The sequence below is a fragment of the Triplophysa rosa genome, linkage group LG21 (genome assembly GCF_024868665.1).
Source record: "Triplophysa rosa linkage group LG21, Trosa_1v2, whole genome shotgun sequence".
NCBI lineage: Eukaryota > Metazoa > Chordata > Actinopteri > Cypriniformes > Nemacheilidae > Triplophysa > Triplophysa rosa.
In genome coordinates, this window is record NC_079910.1 from 16,194,750 (window position 1) to 16,202,430 (window position 7,681).

The window sequence follows — 7,681 nt, forward strand, 5'->3', positions numbered from 1 at the left end:
TTAAGGCAGAAGATTCTCCTATCATTTATTCTGCCTCATGCCATCCCAGGTGTAAATGAATCTCATTATCAGCCTAACACAAAATAATTAAGAAAGTTATTTTAAAAATAACTGTAATGGCAAAATTTGACGCTCCTACAAACACATCATTCAAGTAATCCATACAATTTCAGTGGGTTAATAAATGTGTTCTGAGGCAAAACAGTAAGTGTAGTTGTATGAACCATAATGTTAGAACTTATTAAAATTGTGTGGTTAAACTTTTAGTTGGTTTCTAGGCAAGTCACATAACACAGTTGAACCAGATCCACTGAACAATTTAGGAGTTTAAAACAGCATGATACTGACATCACAACATAATCTCAGAATCTGCTTTGGCTGTGTTGTTGTTTTTTGTTTGTTCACAAAACCAATAACACAGTTTTTAGACAATCGCGGACTAGATGACTTTGCAGTGGTGTCTGAACCAGACAGATATTTGTGCAAACACTGTATTGTCTTCGTTTATTATTTGCTCTTTTTTGGGAGCAGTATTTCTTCTGAACACACCCAAAAAAATGAACACCTTGAATGTGACTGATAGCTGTGTGTGTACGTGAGTTTAACCTCACACCTCTTTGCATAAGCATTTCCAGGTCTAACGTTTTTCCAGCTGTGAACCTCCACATTGTCTGACTTTAAGATTTGCTCGAGTTCAGTTCTAGAGTACAGAAACAGTCCAGCCCTCAAACTAAGCTTTCCAAATAACCTCATCACAAACATTCACCTACAGTACACACTGTCCCAAACAACTACTTGTGTCTTTGTACTTTTGTTGAGTTCGTCAATTAATGAGTAACAGTTGTTTTACATGATAAATATAATTTGTAAATGGAATTAAGGGAACATTGTGTAATAATGTGGTATACATGAACACTAATTTATTTATTGGGGTTAATTTAACATGTTTAATTAATAGGGCTCGGACGATGCATCGCGATTTACATTAATTATACCTGGCTAGGGCGATTCTGAAATCGCAAAGGATTAGCGTCTGTGTTTTATGCACAGCTCTTCCGTGAACTACGGCTCTTTGATCAGTAGGAAGTACTGCTCGGAGCCGTTTATAACGTGCATTTGAAAAAGCAACACTCGACAAACATCATCATTATAAATATACTTTATTATCATAAAAATACCTGAAAACTTTTGAAGAACAGCGATAAAATATGCCCTTTCATCCTTCGTAATCGTACTTCTTCTGTGGGATTGCGGCGCTTATTTGGAGTTTCTGTGCAGGAGCGCCCTCTGGCTTTCGGATGTGGCGGCATTTAACCGTAACTCATTGAGAAACTGAGCTTTACAATCGCACAATTAATCGTGACAGCCCTATTAATTAATAAAATGAATGTATTACTATGTACATTCATGAAAAATCAATGCTGTATAAAGATTGCTGACTATTGCGATTATTCATGTTGATGTTTAAATCCCTATTGTAAAGTGTAACTAAAGATTTATTTGTAATTGAAAATTCATATTTTAAACACAATATTTGTTAGTTATATCTTTGTTGCTCAGCAACCATGTGCAAAAATCTGAAATCGCATACTGTGACAGTACATACCGAATTTGAATAATACCCATCAACAGTACACAGTACGTTCTATATGCAGTGGCAAGAAAAAGTACGTGAACCTTTTGGAATTTCATTGTTTTCTGAATAAATTTGTCATAAAATGTGATCTGATCTTCATCTAAGTCAAGGGTATTGACAAACATAATGTGTCTAAAAATAATAACACAAAAAAATTCTGATCTTTCATGTCTTTATTGAACTCATTCAACATTCAAAATGGCAGTGGAAAAAGTAAGTGAACCCTTAGAATTAATAACTGGTTGACCCCCCTTGGCAGCAATAACCTCAACCAGGCGCTTCCTGTAGCTGTGGATCAGACCTGCACATCGTTGAGGAGGAATTTTAGTTCATTCTTCCTGGCAGAACTGCTTTAGTTCGGTAATATTCTTTGGACGTCTCATGTGTATGGCCCTCTTCAAGACAATCCATAGCATCTCTATTGAGTTGAGGTCTGGGCTCTGACTTGGCCACTCCAAAAGGCAGATTTTGTTTTTCTGAAGCCATTCTGTTGTGGACTTGTTCCGGTGTTTTGGGTCATTGTCCTATTGCGTCACCCACCTTCTACACCAGTGGTCACCAACCCTGCTCCTGGAGATCGACCGCCCTGCAGACTGCAGCTCCAACCCTGCTTCAGCACACCTGTCTGTAATTATCAAGCAAACCTGAACACCTTGATTAGATAGTTCAGGTGTGTTTGATTGGGGTTAGAGCTGAAATCTTCAGGACGGTCGATCTCCAGGAGCAGGGTTGGTGACCACTGCTCTACACAGTTTCAGCTGACGTACAGACATTCTCACATTATCCTGAAGAATTGTCTGATATACTTGGGAATTCATCTTCCCCTCAATGATTCCAAGCTGGCCAGGCCCTGATGCAGCAAAGCAGGCCCAAATCATGATGTTTCCTCCACCATACTTTACAGTTGGGATGATGTTTTCATGATGATATGCCGTGCCCTTTCGACGCCAGATGTAGTGCTGTGTGTTTTTTACAAATAGTTCAATCTTAGCTTCATCAGTCTACAAAAAATTTTGCCAATACCGCTGTGGAGTGTCAATGTGCTCTTTTGCAAACTTCAGGCGTGCAGCAATGTTCTTTTTAGTAAGCAGTGGCTCCTTCGTGGTGTCCTGCCGTGGATACCCTGCTTGTTCAGTGTTTTACGTATTGTAGACTCATGAACAGAGATGTTAGCAAGTTTCAATGATGCCTTCAAATCTGTGGCTGTCATTCGGGGTTGTTTCTTTACCTCATTGATGAGTCTTCGTTGTGCTCTTGGTGTCATTTTGACTGGGCGCCCACTTGGTAGAGTAGCAACAGTCCCAAAGTGTCTCCATTTGTAGATTGTTTGCCTAACTGTAGACTGGTGAATTTCTAAAGTCTTTGAAATAACTTTGTAACCCTTGCCAGCTTTATGTAAATCAACAATTCTTGATCGTAGATCCTCTGAAAGCTCTTTTTGGCGCGGCATGGCTCACATAAGCGTGTTCTTCTTGTGCAGAGCAAACTCCAAAAGTTTGAGGGGTTTTTATCAGTCAAAGTAGCTGTAGTCCACACCTCCAAACGTATTATCTTAACGAGACTCCGGGTGTGCTAAAACCTGACTCCAATTAGCTTTTTTGAGGTCATTAACTCAAGGGTTCACATACTTTTTCCACAAGCACTATGAGATTTTTTTGGTTGTTCGCAATAAAGACATGAAAGATCAAAAAAATGTTGTGTTATTATTTTAGACGTTTTATTTGTCAATACCCTTGAAGATCAGATCACATTTTATGACAAATTTATTCAGAAAACCATGAAATTCCAAAAGGGTCACATACTTTTTCTTGCCACTGTAGTATCAGTGGGAATAGTATGAATACAATTCGGACTGCAATCTGCATGTTTTATTGTCATGTGACCCGTATACTCTTTGACCTATGAAGTATAGTATTAACAACAACCTGTACGTAAGCGTTGATAAAAACTTATATTTGAAAACGGACATCTGCCTTAAAGTTTTCTTCTTTTGGATTTGACTGTTGCTCAGCTCGTGGCATCATGGGATATAGTGTCCATTCAATACACTCAGCGGAAGTATTTCTCGCCTACTGTTTCTTGCAAAATGAGGTTTCGGACACACTATTCGAGACACGTACTTATTTTTGCCTACTGTACAGTATGGAAGTAGGAGATTTTGGATACATGGACAGTATTTGTAACCTAAAAGCAATCCAAAAGAGGCCATCGCAACTGCCTAGCAATGAGAAATGGGAATGAAAAATCGGTTTCAATGCTTGAATTGGATACTTTAGATCAAAACAACAGACACTGATGTTGTAAGAAAACACAATAGACACCATAGATACGGGTTTTACCTAAAAAGCCTACATATCCGACAGCCAATCAGACAAAGAAGTATATATATTGTGTGTGCGGTAACATTATATTTGTGTTTTGAAAATGTTCCATTGTCAAAACATCAAATGAAGAGTTTAAGCACATGCAGATTTTAACCAACCAACAAATTCTCATGAATCACTCATTCTGCAGGGCATTTGTTGTTGTTACTTGTTGCGTTCATTGTTGATAAAAGATGTTGTTTGTCTATGCTTGCTGTTGTTTTTACAAATAAGAAAACAAACATTGAGAACCACATTAAAACGGAGTCGTACATAAAACCGTTTCTAGTGTTTATAGAACAGAAAATTTGTACTAAACCTTTGCCAACATGTTCTAGTATTATTCAGATTTGTTATAGGTTCAACACAAACAGTCTGGCCATCATAAGTGCACTCTAAACCAGAGAGCACTAGTCTTATGTTTGGGGTGGCCTGCTAGTCCAATGTAAGATGTGTTTCTTGGCGAAAGCATCTTCTGAGATACCATCAGAGATGTTATCAGCTCCGACCCGGACAGATGTTCTTTCCGATTTCTAAAAACAGGGTGAGTCATAAATGTGAGATTCTTTCAAAACCCTGAGCCCAGACTAGGACAAGATAGGAAAATACAACATAGCACTGATGATCTGGACCTTGAATGTAACCATCACAAAACACTATTTCACGCCTAAATAAAATACAAGTAAAAAATGAAAGTGTTTCGTTTACACCGATATCAAAGTTTCCTGTGGCAAACTTTTTTAAATGGGTTATTTCATACATATTTATTATTCTGTTTTCTCACCAAAACTATAATTTTGTCACACATTGAATTAGTTCCGAAATGAAAAAAACTTTGCAGTATACCTTAGCATTTACTATATATTAGGTCTTACCACAGTAAACATTAAAGGGGTCATATGGCGGAAGTACGTGTTTTTCTGTGTCTTTGGTGTGTGTGCAAGTTGCCCATGCATGTATTAGACACGTAAAATTGCACAAATGAAAGTGTGGGAACAAAAGATGCATTCTATCTAAAAGCGAGTGCTCACCCAGACCTGCCTTAAACGCCTCGTGTAGCCACACCCCCACAAATCTACGTAACTTCGTAACATGATTTGACTAAGACCGCCCAAATCTACACGTAGTTAAGGTGGGCGTAATTGTAAATCTCATTGTATCGCCTGTCAGTACAATTGCTTTGGAACCTGATGTTCCGAATATGGTAAGAGGCGTTACATTTCCGTGAAACGCTTGCAGTATTTGACCAATCACTACGCACTGGTGAACTGGCCAATCATAGCACACCTCGCTATTCAGAGCGATGAGCTTTGTTAAAAATCTGAGCGTTTCAGAGAGGCGGAGCAAAGAGGAGATACAAACATGCACGGTATGTGGAAAATACAGCGTTTTTTAAACTTTAAATGGTGTATACACATTGCGTTACATCTAAAACAAACAATAATATTCGTTTTAGCCATGCAATATGACTCCTTTAATGTATATCTCATTATTTGCAACAGTTTTACTCCGTGTATTTTAAAAAGGTTGGTTCATTTTGTAGATCGGAATCATGAATTGCCACAACATTGCACGGTATCGTGATACTGCTTGGTAAGATGTTTTATGGTATTGTGACAATGCTGCTTTCAAACAGCTCCATTTTTCTATAACAGTATGCTTGCTAGGCCCCTTTAAAAGTACATGATTCCCGTCACGAGTAGACATTAGGTAGCTGGTATCAGGGTTAGCACCACACACACTACAGTATGTGAATGAGAACTCCTATTTGCCTTGCAGGACTTGTGGGTTGACTAGGCATTTGAGGAATGTGTCTAATTGCTGTCACTTTGACTCGGCTTGTCTATTCTGATGCCGTTAAATATGCGATAAATGAATTCTGTGTGTGACGCAGAGTTTATCATTCAATAACTGGCAGTACGTACTGTGATTCACACTCTGTTGAATACATTCAATTATGAAGAATGAGGATTTATAAATGGGACTGACAGTAAAGGGTTACTTGAATAAACTAACATCATCGCTATATTGAATTGTCTCCCTAGCAACAATATAAACACAAACTAATGCTTCACTGCAATTATTTCTGGTTAAAACAATGAGGAAATGTCGTTTTTTTTAAGTACATCATAGAGCGCAACAAAAATGTATAATTGTAATATTATAATAACTGACTGCAATCCAGTATGTCAATCCAATATAGCAGTTTATATTGTTTATATATTATGTGTCAATACAATATAACACAGTATATAGTTTAAACCCTATAGATGCCGTGATAATATTGTTTACATTCATTAATCGTGCGGTGAAAATCAGATATTATGACAGCTTTAAACCAAATAAAAAAAATTGGCATCACATTGCAAAAAAATCGCTCAACAACCTTGAAGTACGTCTGTTGAAAGCTTTATACATTGAAGCCTAAAGTTTCATTGACAAAAATAAATGGGAGCTTCTAACACTGGTTCTTTTTCATTTTTACAATTTTATTTGAATACCACATTTAAGCATTTAGCTGACACATTTATCCAAAGCGACTCAGAAAAGTTAGGAAAATAATGATGCAATATCTTACAGTATGAAGGTAATATTAGTGCTATACTAAGTTTCAACAATTGCTATATACCAGTGGTTCTCAAACTGGGGGCCCTGAGATGGATCCAGGGGGGCCACAGATTTTGTGGCATTTTATGAAATATAGAAATTTAACATAGCTTTTACGCAATCAATCTGATGAAATTGAACTAAATACTGTGTAATATATCATAAAAATGCGTCCACAAACAAAAGTATTGCTGTCCCAGCATTGTATAGCTAAATATGTTTTTGGTTTAATTAAATTGTTATTTTTAAGAATATACGTTTTTATTTGGGGGGGCCACAGAGCGAAGCACTCTACACAAAGGGGGCCTTACAAGGACAAAGTTTAAGGACCACTGCTATATACCATACAGCAATTCATAACTATTTTTTCGAGATGGCTAATTTGTATGAGTTCGTACAATGTGAATCGCACAAAAACGTACAATTGTTAGAAAAAAGCAATACTGACGGTTTCATATAATTGTCAATTATAGTCAGTTCATGATAGTACAGTACAACGCAGTATCAGTTCAGCAGATGTCTCCTCGTACTTGTTTATTTGACTTTATCCCTCTATCCGGCAGCGTCTGGAGAGCAGTCGAGTGAGGAGCTGGTTGGGGGTGTGGAGGAGGGGTTTTGTTCACTGAAATCGGCCTTGGCAGGACAATAGCAGGCTTCTGAAGCGTAGAGTGGTGGGATGAAGAAGATGAGGAGTCAATGAGTGAAGAGGTGGTGGTGATATGTCAGCTCTTGACCCAGCAATGAGCGTGGGAGGCCTGACTCAATTACACAAGAGCTGCAACATGGGACGAATGCCTTGGTGAACGGTTTTTGAAGGTAGTTGTTTCGCTACGAATTCATATTATTCAAACAGTTTCCTGTTTGGCGGTATTTGACCTACTTCTAATGTAATGTTATGTTTGCACCATAGTGCTGTCACAATATCATATTTTTACTACACGATAGTTGTGGGCAAAATAATTCTCAATGATGATGTTGCCGCAACATTTATTTGGAATAATAATGCTAACAGTTCAATTCAAATCTTAAATTATGATTTTTTTCTGACAACCACACTCAAAAAACATTTATTAAA